This window comes from Cynocephalus volans, chromosome 5 (assembly GCF_027409185.1).
Source record: "Cynocephalus volans isolate mCynVol1 chromosome 5, mCynVol1.pri, whole genome shotgun sequence".
Lineage (NCBI taxonomy): Eukaryota > Metazoa > Chordata > Mammalia > Dermoptera > Cynocephalidae > Cynocephalus > Cynocephalus volans.
In genome coordinates, this window is record NC_084464.1 from 92,702,171 (window position 1) to 92,719,168 (window position 16,998).

A 16,998-nucleotide genomic window follows, 5' to 3' on the forward strand; every position below is an offset into this window, starting at 1 on the left:
TAAATAATCCCTGAATAAAAAAACAAATCAAAAGGAAAACAGCAAAGAATTTTGAACTAAATGAAAACAAAACTACAGTAGATTAACATTGGAGGGATGCAACTGAAGCATACTTACAAGAAAACATTAGTGAACTAAATGCCTACTTAAAAAGAAGAAATGTCACAAATCAATGACCTCAACTTCCACCTTAAGAAAGTAAGAACTCTAAGAATTGCAGATTTAATCAACAGCCACATAGGCTGACAGTATGCTCCAATGAAGATGATTTCTCACAATAAGACTAAGACCCACCCCTCTCTGAAGAGGGCATAGCCATAGCTCACTGGATGGTGGAGAAATTAATGACATGTCTCAATGAAATGTCTCAGCCATTTTTAAAGATGGCAGTTGTGGTCACAAAGCAGTGTGTCTGAATTTAAAATGTTAGAGCAGTAATAATAGACATCTGGAAAGATGGTAGACTAGAGGTGCCCAGGGCATGTTTCTCCTGCAGAAGAAGATCAAAATGGGCCCACAGCCACTGCTGCCACAGTTACTGGAGCCATTATCTGGTCCCAGAACCACCACCTATCACAAAGCAGCACCCTCAGGGCAGCAGTCCCACAGAAGGCCCATCACTGCAGCAACAGAAACCACAAATGCAAGGGAGGCCGTTGCAACCACTGCCACCTCTGCTGCCACAGCAAGGTAACCCCACAGCTACCAAGGATACTGCAAACACACAGGAGGCCACTGCAGCAGCCAATGCCACTACATGGGAACTCTGCTGTTGCTGTGGACACCACAGACAAGTGGGAGGCCATTGCTGCTGCCACACGAAAAACCCACTGCCACTGCAGACACCATACCTGCATGGACAGCCACTGTGGATGCCACAGCCGAGTGGGTGGCCACTGCAATTGCCACTGCTGCAGTCACCACCACCACTGGCACCACCAGGCAGCCAACATCATCACGTGGGCAGCCCACCACCACTGAAACCACCACTGCCACATGGGTGGCCCATAATAGCCACCACCATAGCCACTGCTGCTGCAAGGGCAGCCTGCCACCAAAGCAGCAGCCACCACTATCACAACAGGCACTACCACTGTGCCGATGGACCACCGACCACTCAACTGTATTAACACAAAGAGGATTACAAGTGGAGTCCAGAGAAAGATGTGAGTGAATGCAGACGTGCGACCCAGGTGCCCAACCCACAGGGGGAATTATGCTGCCCCCCCCCACGAGAGTGCAACTAGGGTTGAGCGCTACATAGGCAGCCCATGCAATTGCCTTGATCCAGGTAGAGACACACACGGAACCCCTGGAGAGTGTAGAAACCCAGGATTACCCAATACAGTAAAGAGGAAAATGCCCAGTGCACCCATTAGGGTCACAGGATGCTAACCAGAGTCTAGCAAGCCCACCCTGGGTCACCCACACCAACCAAAAAGTGACAGCATACCCAGGTGCTTCTCCTAAGAACTCAAGATATCACCCACATCCTCAACAACCCAACACAGTGCCAATAACCTCAGCAAGGAATCACTATGTGCCCCAGTGCCTAGGCCATGTAGGCACTCAAACACTGAACATGGCCAACATAACCACACAGAAACTACACTACTACATCTACCTAGAACCAATACTAAAATATCCTACTCAATGGTCAATAGAAAACACATCTACAGGAGGAAGTCTTCTCTCCTCAAAGCCCTCTCAGAGTAAGAGAAGAAGGAATTGATCTACCAGATGACCAGATATCAAAACAGAGATACTAGAAATATGAAAAAACAAGAAAATGTGAATCCACCAAAAGAACACAATAACTTTCAAGTACTAGGCCCCATAGAGCAGGAAACCCCAGAAGTGACGGAAAAGGAATTCCAAGTAACAATCTTAAGAAAATGCAATGAAATACATTCAGACTCAGATGACACAATGAACCGAGGAAAACTATCCAGCATATGAAGGATGAAATTTACAAAGAGATTAATACTTTAAAAAGTAATGTAGCAGAACTCCTGGAACTAAAGAAGTCATTCAGTGAAATAAAAAAAAAACACAAATGAGAGCTTAAGCAGCAGGCTAGAGAAAGCAGAAGAAAGAATTTCCAACCTTAAAGACAGTCTTCTTGAAATAACTAAGGTGGACAAAAAAAGAAAAAGAAAAAAGAATTTAAAAGAGTGAAGAAAATCTAAGAGAGCTAGCAGACAACCTTAAGTGCACAAACATCTGAATCATGGGTGTTCTGAAGGGGAGGAGAAAGGAAAAGGCATTGAAAACATATGTAAGAAAGTATTAGCAGTAAACTTCCCAGATATAGAGACAGATTCAGGAGGCTCAAAGATCCCCAAACAGATTCAGTGCAAAAAGGTCCTCTCTAAGACATATTATAGTTAAACTGGCAAAACTCACAGACAGAGAATCCTAAAAACTGCAAGAGAAAAGCATCAACTCACCTGGAAGGGAGTCCCCATCTGACTAATAGCAGACTTCTCAACAGAAACTCTACAGGCCAGAAGAGAATGGAATGATATATTCAAATAGTAAAAGAAAAAATCTGCCAGCCAATAATACTGGCTGATAGACCCAGCAAGTCTATCCTTCAGAAATGAAGGAGAAATAGTATATTTCCCAAACAAAAGCTACAGTAGTTCACCACTAGATAACCAGCCTTACAAGAAATTCTCAAGGGAGTCCTGCATCTGGAATCCAAAAAGCTATAATCACTACCAAAAATACACAAAAAAGAACAAAACCTACTGGCAGAACAAAAATGCAAACAAGAATGAGACAGAAACTATCTTACCACCTCAAAAAACCAACACGGAAGACAAATAATAAAAGGGAAAGAAAGGAACATAAAATATTTAAAACATCCAAATGAAAATCAATAAATTGCCAGGAGTGAGACAATACCTTTCAATAACCTTAAGTGTAAATGTATTAAACTCCCTGCTCAAAAGACACAGACTGGCTGATTGGATTTTAAAACCTAGACCCAACTATATGCTATCTACAAGAGACTTACCTCACCTATAAAGACACACACAGAATAACATTGAAAGGATGGAAAAAGATATACCACACAAATGGAAATCAAAAACGAGCAGGAGTAGCTATTCTTACATCGGATAAAATAGACTTTAAACCAAAAACCATAGAGAGAGACATAGAAGGCTACTATACAATGATAAAAGGATCTATCCAGCAAGAAGACAAAACAAGAAAAGAATAAACTATCTCCACCTTTCAGTTCTGGTCTATTCTATACACATCAGATATTTTCTAGGCAGATATTCCCAAAAAGCCTCAATTGATTGCTTGAGAATATTCAATATAGTAATGTATATCTGCTGACCTCTTTTATGTGCTTTCATAACTTCTCTTGAATCCAATGTTTAGTTTTAACAGTCCCCACAAAATGGAAATTTGCAACCACCTGGACATTAATCTTTATTGTTTTTCATTCCCAAAGTCTAGTTTCTGATTCAGGTTAAGATTATTCAATGCTACTGTTATCTTACCTATTCCTCTAATCAGTAAATAATCATTCTACAATAGTTATCCTTCTTGATCACACAAAGTCAACATCATTATCTTCTTTAAAAAAGAATGATTTGATTTGATTTGATGCCTAAACAACTATGTCATTAAAGTTAGCTAATCAAAATATAAATAGCTTTTGCAATGGTATCACTGGCTTTTTCACTAACCCGTATTATTGCAATTAAAATTAGGCATAATAATTCTGATGAATTCCATTTTACAAGTTAGAAAATATAAAAACAAAATTTCTTTAGAAAACATAGTTTAATATTTTTGGCTGTTGTTAGTCTTATTTTTGCTAAAATTCCTTCATAATTCCACAAAGAAGTAGTTACCTACACTCTCATGGAACAATAAAAGTTTTTGCCGGATTTCCAATTTTTCTTTTTAGTTTCATAATTTACACATCATTTATTCATTCAACAAACATGCACTGAGTGCCAAGCACTGGCAACCACTCTATTAAGTGTTTGCGATTTGAAAGAGATCAATCAGTCTCTATCTTAGACAAGCTAGTGGAAGGAAGGGTCAAGTTTGGGGGTTCCAACCTCAAATGCCAGAACATAAACCTGAACTGGACTGGGTTTATATTAATAGGGACTAGTGAGATCTATGACCAACTGGAGAGAGTATCCTCATCTACAAGAAGTCAAGTTTAATATTTTTTAAAGAATCATATGAGCTTAAACTTTATAGAGCTCACCACATTATGACTTCCAGTTAATATGAACCTAAATTCACATAAAATAGTAATTTTACAATAAGTACTTTTAATAGAAATGTTTAATGACATCTAAGGGAAAAGAAAAGCAATTACATTTTCATCTATCATTCATGGATTTATTCAAATGTTTATTAAGTACCAATTTTTAAAAAATGAGAACAAGAGAAACAAGAGGAAATACATATAAAACTATTTGCCAGGTACTGTTCTAAGCATTTTACACATATTAACTTGTTTTAGCCTCACAACCATCATAAGAAGTAAGGAGTATTATTACTCCCATTTTAAAGGTGAAGTTAAGAATTTCCCCAAGGTCACACAGCAAGGAACTGAGAATACAAATTCATTCTGGCTCCAGAGTCCATGTTCTTAACTGCTATTCTAAACTAGAATGTCACTTTCCCAGAAATCTCCTAATCTCTAGTCTAGGTTAAATGCTTCTTCAACATACTCTCATAGCACCCTACACTTTCCTCCATCACAGGCTTTCCCTGTTTGTCTGACTACCAAATTGATTTATAGGCTTACTGAGGTCAGGAATCATGTCCTATTCATTGCATCTTCAGCATCTATTAGAGTAATCTGTTACACAGTAAGCTCTCACTCCAACAAATATGTGCTAAATAATATAAAGTGCAAGGATCCATAAAAACAAGCCAACAGGGTTAGGTTATAATCATACGTTATAGATTAGGTACAAAATATATGGAATGTATTATTATCCCAAGAGGTTGTATAAAATGAAAACATAAAAAAATGTAAGAAAAGTTTAAAAGTCATTGATCTGATTCATGTACAGATTATTAAAGGGGTAAGATTTTTTTAAAAAAGCTCAAATCATCTTTCATAGTTAATAACTTTCTCACAAACCATCCCTTATTACCTGCATTATCTCCAGAAACAGTGTTCTCTAAATGGTCTCTTAGCTTCTCTCCTAACCTCTTCTAGGTTAACTTCCTTTCTACAAACTATCTCTACTCACTGATGGTACAACTGACTTTCTGTAACAATTTGTCATGTGTCACAGCCATGTCTAAAAATGTTTGAAAGCTCCTCACTAACTATAGTCCAAGTTTCTATAGTCCAAGTCCAAGCCCATGGATTTTTAGAAGCCCTTTTTTTTTTTTTTGGCCAACTTCTCTTGAATGTATGCATAATCTAACCACAATGAAATATTCACATTTTCCAAAATGTTGATACATTTTGATACCATTAAACCTTTGTTCATTCTATACTCTGTATCCAGATTGTAGCTGGTAAGAAATGTAAGTGCATATTTGTTTTGTAGGTAGGAAATTTATTAGTTTGGAAGAATATTAAGTCCTTTTGGAAGGAACATAAGAATACAATGGATATTTAGCCATAAATACACAATGCAGTAAAAATAAAACTAAACTACATAAGTGGCTGGTCTGAATGTTACAAGGCATAAAAAGTAGATAAAGAAAGGAAAAAGTCAAATTATTTGTAATGTAAGCATACAGGGGAAATTATATTTATTTGTAAAATAAAACTTAAAATTTTCAAAGAGCCATATAAGAAATTGCAAAGCAATATATCTCATTCAAAAATACATCTTCTGTTTAAATAGGTGTGTACTGAAGATTAATTTTATCCAGTAGAGGTCTGGCTTTTGCTCTCAACTATCGGGAGATGATCTCTAGGCCCCTGGAACATCCTATCTGATAAGAGTACCCTCGTTTGTAGGTTTGGCCACTACAGTTTAACAATGTGATTTATGATGGGAGCTTTGGAATATGCCTTATCAGTTCTGACCTCCAGAGGAACAGGAGACTAAATGTATTAGCCCAAACTTGTGGGAGGGAACGAAAACTAAAGATAAGACACGCAGGCAGTATGTGATCAAACCCCAGCATAAACTCTAGATACCAAAGGCTTGGGTGAGCTTCCCTGGTTGGCAATACTCTTTGAGTATTGCCATACATCATAACCAGGAAGAGGTAATACCATCCACGACTCCACAGAGAAAACACAACCAGAAGCTTCGCATCTGGGTCCCTCCCAGATTTTGCCCACGTGCCTCTCTTTTGGCTGGTTTTAATTTGTATCCTTTCATTATAATAAAACTGTAATCCTAAATATACAGTGCTTCCCCAAGTTCTGTGAGTCATCCTAGCGAATCATCAAACCTAAGGGAGCAGGTGGAGACCCCAGAACTTTCAGACTAGCTAGCAAGTATGAAGTTAAGGTGGCTATAGGGACCCCAAACTTGAGGCTGGTGTCTGAGGTGAGGGCAGTCTTGAGGGGATTAAGCAGTTGTCATAAATTCATTCCAATAGGTTTTTGTCACTGAACTTCTCTAGTTGATACAATTTAGGCTGTCTTCTAAGTCCTACCCATCAGCAGGAAAGTTTATGACTTCCCCTGTGGGGCATTATTGCCAAGAGGCTGTTCAGGAAGTAGCAGGCTGTAGAAGGATGCCATAGTTGCCCTCTCAGTTAATGAGTAAAGTGACCCAGTTAGCCACCACAGATGAGACCTTTAGCTTAGCTTTAACAGACATTGAATATCTCCGGATGAGGACAACCCACACTGGGATACCAAATGGCATTTTGCTGTACACTGAACATGTTCTGTAGCCTAAAAAAATACGAGGAAAATGGAAGCAAGACTTCAAAAAATAAACTTTGCTTTCCACAATATAAAAAGTATATAATATTTCCCTATTCTTTGTATCAATTTTAAGCTAGGACAGAAATAGAAAGTTCAAAATCATAAAAACAGGACCTAAGATTTATACTTAGAATCATCAAACCTGAGCGAGCAGGTGGAGACCCCAGATATATCTAGATTATATCTAGACCCTTAGATTATATCTAGAATGCTGTATAAAATACTTCATGAACAAAACAGCAAAACAATTGTATACAGTGACTTTATTTCCTAAACTTAAAGTCAAGCATTTATCAAAAATTTAATGCAGCAAATGAATTACACAGTTCACAGGAATTTTACATAACACCTTTTACAAATACTTGCTTTCATTAACTTCTATGTACAACGTGAAGTTAGTAGTAGTTCTCTTCCATGCATGTAAGTGCATTCTCTCTCAGAAAGGCCCCATATTACTTCAGCCTAGAAGCTTGTACTCTTCTTCTCATGGGATGCACACATGCGTATACAGCACATGTGGACAACTATATGTACTCATAGTCCCTAGGCTAAAACTAGGAATTCTAAGAACACACAAAAGGAAGGGCAAAGTACAAAAATAGGGAAAGAAATGAAAATCTTTTTGAATGAAGAAAAGGAATAGACAGAACAGAGGAAACCACATGATGAGGTATTTGGCATAAAATATTAGGTAAGACAAAGGAAAGCATATTTTAGGAATTGAAAAAGCAACGAATTTAAACCAATAATAGCACCATTCTGGATTTATTACTCTTTTGTTCTTAAGTATATGAAACTATGAGTCATTCAAATTTCTCTTTGAAAATAACATTCAAAAAAATCTTTGTGAGATTTTTCTTAGAACCAGTAATAAAATCTATTCTAACAATATCTAGACAAAACACTGACTTACAATACACCAAAATTTAGAAAAGGTAACCCAGATATGTGAGTAATTAACATTTCAATGTCATTTTTTCCTGGATGTAATCACAGTCTGAAAGGGGGAAGGGATGCAGGTGGCACACAGGTTGGGAGAGTCTCTTATTATTTCCAAGCAATAATACAGAGACTTAAAAATATTCACACACAAGTCACCACTAGAGGGCTGGCCAGTTAGCTCCTTTGGTTAGGAGCATGATATTGGCAACACCAAGGTCAAGGGTTTGCACCCCCAAACCACAGAGCTGCCAAAAAAAATTTTTTTTTTAATTAAAAAGAAAAACCAAAAACCAAGTCACCAGATACACAGATGAGGAGGTTCAGAATACCTTTTATGTAACTTTTTGCTGTCTGAGAAAAAAGAAGTTTAAACGAAAACCATATATATGTTTAGGATTCCTTTTAGGCACATTAGATCAGAATTGGTTTTGGTACAGAGTGCCCAGGATACCACCTTCACTTTTGAATGTGTTTCTAGAGCTGCAACAAGCCAAAACTCATCTTTTGGTGCTTCAGATCTAGGAATGTATTCACTGGTCAGATTTTAAGGACTGAGTTCAAAGTTCCAGTGGTGACTTGGTTGCCCATATACTCAGCACCTAGATTCTACATTTTACTATACTCACTCTAACACGTTAATTCATCTGTCTATTCCTCTATCCATAATACCAGTAAATTAAGTTTAAATCTACAATAAACCTGTGCTGTCCAATATGGCAGACACATGTGGTTATTTAAATTCCACCTAAATTAAATTAAAAACTCAGTTCCTCAGTTGCGCTAGCCACAATTCAAGTACTCAATAGCCATATGTGACTAGTAGTCACTGTACTAGACAACACAGATTGTAGAACAATTCCACCATCACACAAAGTTCAACTGGACAGCACTGCTTTGAAAGAAATTATGCATATCATAAACATAACGTCAACAAAAGAAACTGAAAACATATGTATATTTTCTAAAACACACATAAGGAAAAAATGAACAGAAGAGTAAGTTTGCAAGATGCCAAAAGTGTTAACAAATGAAAACGCTTAAAGAAATTCTGTCAATTACCACAGAGCCATATATTGAAGGATGCATTCAGAATTGAGGCTATAAATTAATAACCAACACAACATCTTATCACACTTGCCATCTATTGGTTAGAATTAAGCTACAGATCCCACCCACCCTGAAGAGGAAGGGATTATACAAAGGTCACTGTGGGTCACCTTAGAATTCTGCCTACCACATGAGTGGAGGTGGATAGCAATACAAACTTTCAAGAGTATTTGGCAGTATAGATGAGAACCTAAAATCCCATTTTTAGAATTTATTTGAAAGAAATACTCATGAACTTTCACTAAGTTATCCAACCAGATATTCATCAAAACATCAGTAACAAAAAATTCATAACAAACTAAACATCCAATAAGGGAATACTAACTTAAAATCATTATTTTTAAATAAACACAATCTATTTTCCAACTCTGTGTGTGCATACACATTTGACATACTTTTTTTAACGTTTCTTTGTTTGAATATACGCAAATCTTCCCTTTGTTTTGTGGCTGCAACCACAGTTTGTTATGCAGTGGTATTGGTGTTTCTTCTACTGCAAAGCATAGTGTCCTCTACTGGTCTTCTATTGTAATAGTTCACTATTGCTTTCCACCAATCACTGGCTATACAAAACTGCTCTGATCATGACCATTACTTTTAAATGCTGCCTCTGCACATGACACTTCTGTTTGCCATATTCTATTTGTTTAAATAAACTGTTTAAATTTCCCACTAACCTCCTCCTTACCCTGCACACACCACACATGTTCAATTAAGTCAGTCAAGACTGATGACACACTGGTAAAAAACAAACAAACCGCTGATCTCAGTCTAATGTATCCAAATAAATTCCTAGTTTATTCAAACCAATTTTACAAGCTAGCACAGAGAAAATATATGAGTTCCTCCCTCTGTTATGAAATAAATACCTCCCTATTTCACAGCCCACACGTTCACAAGTCTGAAAACAGGACATATCTTAAAATCAAAGACGTAATTTTGGTAGAGGTCTCTCTTATCTAGTGGTACAAAAAATAAGGGCATGCTCTTAGAACTGATGACATTTTACTTGGTAAAACAAGGTACAGAAAACCTGGTTATGTGTGAACAATAGAGTTTTCTGATAACCTTCTCAAACTTCATTACTTAAAGTTGCAGCACCCAATGTGTACTAGAATCATATCTGTAATTTATAGTTTGTTTTCATGTATTCATCTTCAGAAAGTTAAGACTTGGAAAGGATGCTTGAACCTATGAGTTTAAGGGCTTCACTGACACACACATTTTCAATTATTTTACCACAAGACTGGCTCTGCTCGGAATATAAAACTTACTAGATGTGTATTCAATAACCAACAAATGAAATCCAACTAAAAATCGTGTAGCCCTAATTTTCTTTATCAACCCCAAAAGTTTACATTTTCTCAATCATGTCTCAAAGTCTATTCTCATTTATATATCACCTTTTCAGTAGGGGCTAGGAAAGAGTAAAACATATTGCAAGTTTTAAGAAAGTCTGAATTTGTCAAATACCTACTCTTCCAGTAATGTAATAAGGGTAGTAATTTTTTTTTTACTTTAAAAAATTAACATGACCATAAAAATTACTTTAAAACTCATGTGCTAAAACTAAGTACCCTCCATCATTTCAACAATGACCAACAGAAGGTTCACTTAATTTCTATGCAACTAAAAAGGGCAGTAGCTATTATTTAACCGCAATGTTTCGTTTTAAAATTCTAATACACCTAATAGGTCAGACATTAATACCAAATATTGGCGCACACTGTTAAAAGTTACACAGTTACAAAAAAAAAGTGTTCAGTTGAATTTGAATATAGTCATGTGATATGTCAATCCTCTGCCTTTGTTAACCTGTAGCAAATTCACAAGTGGGTTTGAACAATTAATTGATCAAATAATTTAGGCACAGTAACTGCCTCTTAATCATTTCAGAGGGCAATAATCAATTTTGTCTTCTGAATCTAATAAGTATTTCTCAAATGTTAATTGTAAAACAAAAATTTTAAGCTATCATACTTAGCAAACATATACAAATATCTCCATGTTATGATTGGAAATCTTTCACAGAAAAGTTGAAAATATATCTGGCACCAGATATAATGATTTCTTCATGTTTCAGTGAACAAGATTTACTATCCCAAAGAAGTTTTCTGGGATAATAAATCTTTAGGCTAACCATACAAAAGCAATTGAGAATTCTCTTTATTATGTATTACTATGATTTTCTTAAATTCTCTTGTGAAATGGTAAATGAATAAGATTGAAAGGATCCATCAGGCCATATACAATATCAATAATAAATGACATTTAATAGACTAGATAAATGCAAAACTAGGCATCATACTTATCCTCATTTTATCTTGCATCTACGTTCAAATCAAAATGCAGTTTCACCACTATATCTGTAATTACACAAAAAATTAGGTATAATCATTGAAAACCTCTATGTGTGAATAATAGATCTTCATGTTAAAGCACAGATTCTTTCATCTTTCTTCAGCCACAGTTGCAATAACAAACTATTAAAGGTTCCTTTTCTTTTACTACGATACAAATACTACATAATAACGTCACAGAACACTTACATAAAAAAATAAACCTATGGTTAGATTTTCTTTATGGACTACCAGTCTTGGTCAAAAACTACAAATTATATTTAGTGAAAAATAAGAAAATAAAGAAAAGCATGGAACTATCTAGAAAATAAATCTGAATGCCTGATAAAATACATAAATACATATAAAACCTAAATTTCCTACTTAAAGTATGCAAATAATAGACAAGCATTTATAAAATTCTTTTTAAACTAGACGTGTGCATGCCCTTTAAAAATTAAATGCAGTAAAGTAGCTTTTGTAATTCTGCTTAATCCTCTCAACAGTTATTACTACACTTTCATCCTACATAGCAAACATTTTATTTTGAAAACAGCAACAGACAAATTATTGCACAAATATTTTCTACAGAATTGTTCTAGTCTAATTGAACACGAGAAAGTAAAATGACTCCAAGCAGAAAAAAACTTTGTTGCTAAGAACTTTCAAAAGAGATTTTTTGGTTTTTCTTTTTTGAGTTTGTGAGATGGGGAAAAGGAGACAGAGGTTTGCTTATTTTTTTTAATCAAGCATAATTTCCTAAAACCATTCGAGACTGGTTCCTTGCATGTTCTTTGACTGGATCCCAACTATACACAACTGACTCTCCCTAAGGGAAAAGTAGAGAGTCCACAGAGACAGACAAGCAAGAAATGAAGAAAGACCACTTATTATTTCAACAGAAACAGAACTTTACAAGTGGGAAATAATGTAAGATCAAGCTTAGTAAGTAAAAGTGAGTTTATCAAAAATGAGAATAAATTATTATTTTTGCCAACTGGGCAGAAAAGCAAACAGGTAATTAGACAAGAATATATCAATCAATCTTACTGCTTTATAAAGGGCTACAATTTTAGAGCGGTCTTTCCATCTATCTATATACACAGACAACTACCATGCCCTAAAAGTAAGAACAGAGAAAATAAATATAAAATGTAAAAGAAACTTCTCAGACAAAACAAGTAATAATAATTTAAAATACTGTCTGCCAAGTAGCTCTGATACAAACTTTCTAAAACATCTATTGAAACACCTATGAAAAACACAGGATGAAGACTTTAAACCTCATACCAGGATAAACAGTTAGTACACTATCAGAACTTCAAGGGTGATAGATCTGTACCGATTCTAGATGGCTTATCTATGTGCCCTTAGGGGTCCCTCAGGATCTTTCAGGTAGTCCATGATGTCAAAACTATTTTCATAATACCAATACGAAATAATTTACCCTTTTTTACTCTCAGTACAGGGCAGTTTTTCAGAGTCTACATAACATATGATAGCGTAATTGACTGGATGAAAAAGAACATGAGAATCAGGTATCTTCAATTAAACCAGACATTGTTTAATTTGCAAAAAGGTAAAACAATGCTGTTCTTTGTCATAAATTGTTTTTTGTTTTGGAATATATGATTGTTTTTCACAAAAATGTTATTTCTACCAATTCAGTAGGTTTATTATTCTTCTTTATAAATTAATTAATACACATTTTAAGTTTTAACCTAATATGGTAAATAACACTTAGATATAACCCACACAAGCAAAAACGCTTTGGAGTCCTTAATAATTGTTGTGAGTCCTGAGACTGAAAAGTCAGAACTGCTGGTCTAAACAGTCTAAGCCTCTTAATTAAGAACTTTACTTGCTCTACTAACAAAAGCAGCAAGTCAAAGAAAATAACTGAGAGGGAAGAATATTACTTTTGTGGTCACTCATAATAGAAGTGCAGTAGTTCAAAAAAGGGAGATCCCAGAAAACAGTGTATATTGAAAACCATAATATTCACATATGCCACTTGTTCAAATGATCATGCAGTGGAGAACAGAAAAATATTCCATTTCACTTCAGCACAGTTCCAGCTAGATAATCACTATGAATGTGAATCAGCATTCCAACTGAAATTTTAAATAGAGTGCAAACAAGAACAATCTACACTCTTCTCAACTAACAAGCACTAGGACTGGATGAATCTTTAATTGTTTAAGAAAAAAGAAATAATTTCATCATGAAAACACAGAGGAAAAGTAAAACTTATCCAGAACTTGAGAAAAAAATTAAATCAATATATTAAAATAATCAAGATCTAACATGATAATTTCAAATATGTCCAAAGAAACCAGAACACTTAGAACTGATGCAAGAATAAAGACACCCCTATGTCTTTCTTGAAAATGTGCTTGTTAGTAATGTAGTTAAAAATGGTGTGTACTTCACCTCCTCTAATAAGAGAAACCAATAAAGTGATAGACATTTTATAAAAATAATAAGCAATTGGAGGACTATCAAAAGATGAGAAAGATTTCAATAAATGTGTGAAATGTAAAAAGTAGAAGCCTGTTGACAGATAAATAGAACACACCCCAGAACAATGGAGGGAGTTTCACTGAAGGAGAGGGGAGAGCTGACCATCAGTAGAATGACAGCTGAGAAGAATAATTCCCAACCTGTCAGGCTGTCTTAGTCCATTTTCTGTTACTATAACACAATACCACAGATTGGGTAATTTATAAAGAAAAGAAATGTATTTTTTAAAGTTCTAGAGGCTGAGAAGTCCCAGGCTGAGGGGCTGCATCTAGTGAAGGCCTGCTAGCTGCATCTTAACTGGGCAGAGGGCAACACATGGCAAGAGAGCAGGAGGATGAATGTCAGCTCAGGTCTCTCTTCCTCTTCTTATAAAGCTATCAGTCCCATTATAGGGACCACCTCCAAATACCATCAATATATGATTTGGGAGATTTAAGTTTCCATCACATGAAATTTAGGGGACAGATTCAAACCATAGCATAAGCCATCAAACAAGAGCAAGGAGGATCAAGCATCACTTTGTCATTGTATTTGGAGATGTCTGCCATTTTGTTCCAGAATTCAAAAACTCACATTCTGATTAACAGTTTGGGATATTACTATCTGTAATACTGTCTAATGCTTACTATTTCCTTCATCCAACAAAATAAATTCCAATGATACATAGGCACATGTCCCAGGGGGAAACCTGAATTGTGATTACAATTACATTTTGTTAGTCAAAAACAAATTGTACAATTAACATAAACTGCAAAACCTCCCAGTGCTTCAATCAAACCCGTCTTTCAAACCACTGTAACATGGGCCGAGCCCGTGGCGCACTCGGTAGAGTGCTGCGCTAGGAGCGCAGCGACGCTCCCGCCGCAGGTTCGGATCCTATATAGGAATGACCGGTGCACTCACGGGCTGAGTGCCGGTCATGAAAAAACGACAAACCATTGTAACATGAATGTGGGTGCAGCTTTCTCCTCCTCCTCCTGGAAATCACATTTAAGCATCAAGAAAAGTGTTAAATAGACAATGTAACCTCAGTTTTCAGCAAAACCCAGAGGCAAATATAACCCACAGACTCTACAGTACAAGCATAGACTACAAAAGCAGCTAGAGTCTGATAGAAAATTCAAGAAAGAAAAGGGCTAAGAAAAGTTCCAAGTGTGGCTAGAAGAACTAGCAGATCTCAGAAACTGCACAAAAATATACTCCCTAAAAGCTTACCCTTAATTGCAAAAGCTTGATTTCAATGTCTGAAATACTGAGTGCAGAAACCAAGGTAAAAAGAGCTAGGAACAGAAGCACTCCAGCTCTTCAGGCTGGTTTAGAGCAATAAATTTGGAAAGTCTACTTTAACAATCACACAGAAAAGCCATACTGCCTGGAACAAGCCTGATTCTGTGGCAGAAGTGAAGCTTTAGGTGGTATAATCTAAACTATTATTTCCCAAAGGAAACTCCTGCAAATAACTGATCCTGGAAAATCTAATTTAAATATGAGTAATACTAAGGGAACTGATGTAGCATCAATACAAAAATACCAAACGAAAGAGGTAGAAAGTGCAATGCTAACACATAATGCAGATGTAACAGAAAAATACTAATACAGAACAGATGAAAGGCAAAATCAAATACTTTTCATGAATTTTAAAAAATTAATAAAACTCTCACTGCTTAAAGAAGAAAGCAGAAATGTAAAGCCTCAAGAAAAGAAGATGGCAAAACAAGTGAACAAGATAAAGGGTAACATGACAATATACTGTGAGGAAGTTTAAGGGGGAAAAAAATCTTCACAGAAATAAAGGTGCAAGGGGGAAAATATAAAAAATTTTTAAACAATAAAAAAGCAAAAAAATAATATGAATACATAAATTTTAAAAAATAATAAAATAAAGGTGAAGAAATACCCTTTTGAGCAAAGGAGGAAAAAGGTTAAGTTAATTAAAATGCGGCGGGGGAAATCAGTCGACATTGCTTCACAGCAACATTAAGTCCTAGAAGATAGTAGATCAAAGCTTAAAGGATAAATGTGGACCAAGGTTTTTATATCCATCCAAACAACCCTTCAATAATAAAGGTTACAACAATTATTTTGAACATAAAAGAACTTAGAAACTACTATTCTCATGAAGTGGCTTTTGAGAAAACTATTAAGAGGCAAAAGTTAGCCAAGCAAGAAATGACTGAGGAAATTATGGGTTTACTGTTTACACGGCATTAAAGAATAATTAACTATAAACTAAAACAAATGTGGAAATTAAGGTTGAAGAACGAAGGTAAATATCTACGCCAATAATATGAAAATAGTATAAATAAAAATTTAGAGAAGAGGGCTAGTATTCCAAGTTTATAATTTAATGCTAACAAATCAGGCAGTAGAGTATAAGCATATTTAACAATAGGAAAGTAACATTCATTAAAAACTGGTAGCAGAAAAGAGGGAGTAAAAGAGAGAAGACGAAGAAACATACTACTTATATTATTCTTAGGCAGAGATTTAATAGGTAATGTCTAAAGAAATATCCCCCTGCAAATTCCTCATTTCAAGGACCATACAATGTGTTACATCATCAACTCACATGTACAGCTCCATGGAACTAGTATCGTCTACAAGGGAGTCACTTTCTTAGCACACACACACACAAAAAAAGAAATACAGAAGTAAGGATATCATAAAGAGTATAGCTATAAAACTAACCACTAAAACAAAAATACAGACAATTGCAAATACCAGAAAAACTGCAAACACATGCACCCACACATTTTAACAGCAGAATGACTTATAGTTAACCATAAAAATAGAAACTAAAATGTAATAACAGCATTGATAGCCAACATATATATCATATGGATAAATGTAAATAAAATTAAATCACCACTTTAAAAAAAAAAGTTACACATATGTCCACACAAGAACTTATACAGAAATGTTTGTAGCAGCATTATCCCTAATAACCAAAAAATGGAGACAATTCAAATGCCCATCAACTGAAAAACAGATAAACAAAACGTTAGACATCCATACAATGAAGTAATATTCAGACATAAAAAGCAATGAAGTACTGATACATATTACAACATGGATGAACCTTGAAAACATCAGGATATATATATATATATATATATATGAGAAAGAAGCCAGTCACAAAAGCTGGATTTTTTTATATTATATGATGCCATTTGCATGAAATGTCAAGAA

The 16,998-nt window shown here is 35.4% G+C and overlaps 1 protein-coding gene across 6 annotated transcripts in view; it reads right to left on the reverse strand.

Annotated features, from left to right (window-relative positions):
• The window catches only part of RNGTT (RNA guanylyltransferase and 5'-phosphatase), a 303,195-nt gene that overhangs the window by 172,930 nt on the left and 113,267 nt on the right, over positions 1-16,998 (reverse strand). The gene's annotated exons all lie outside the window — the stretch shown is intronic.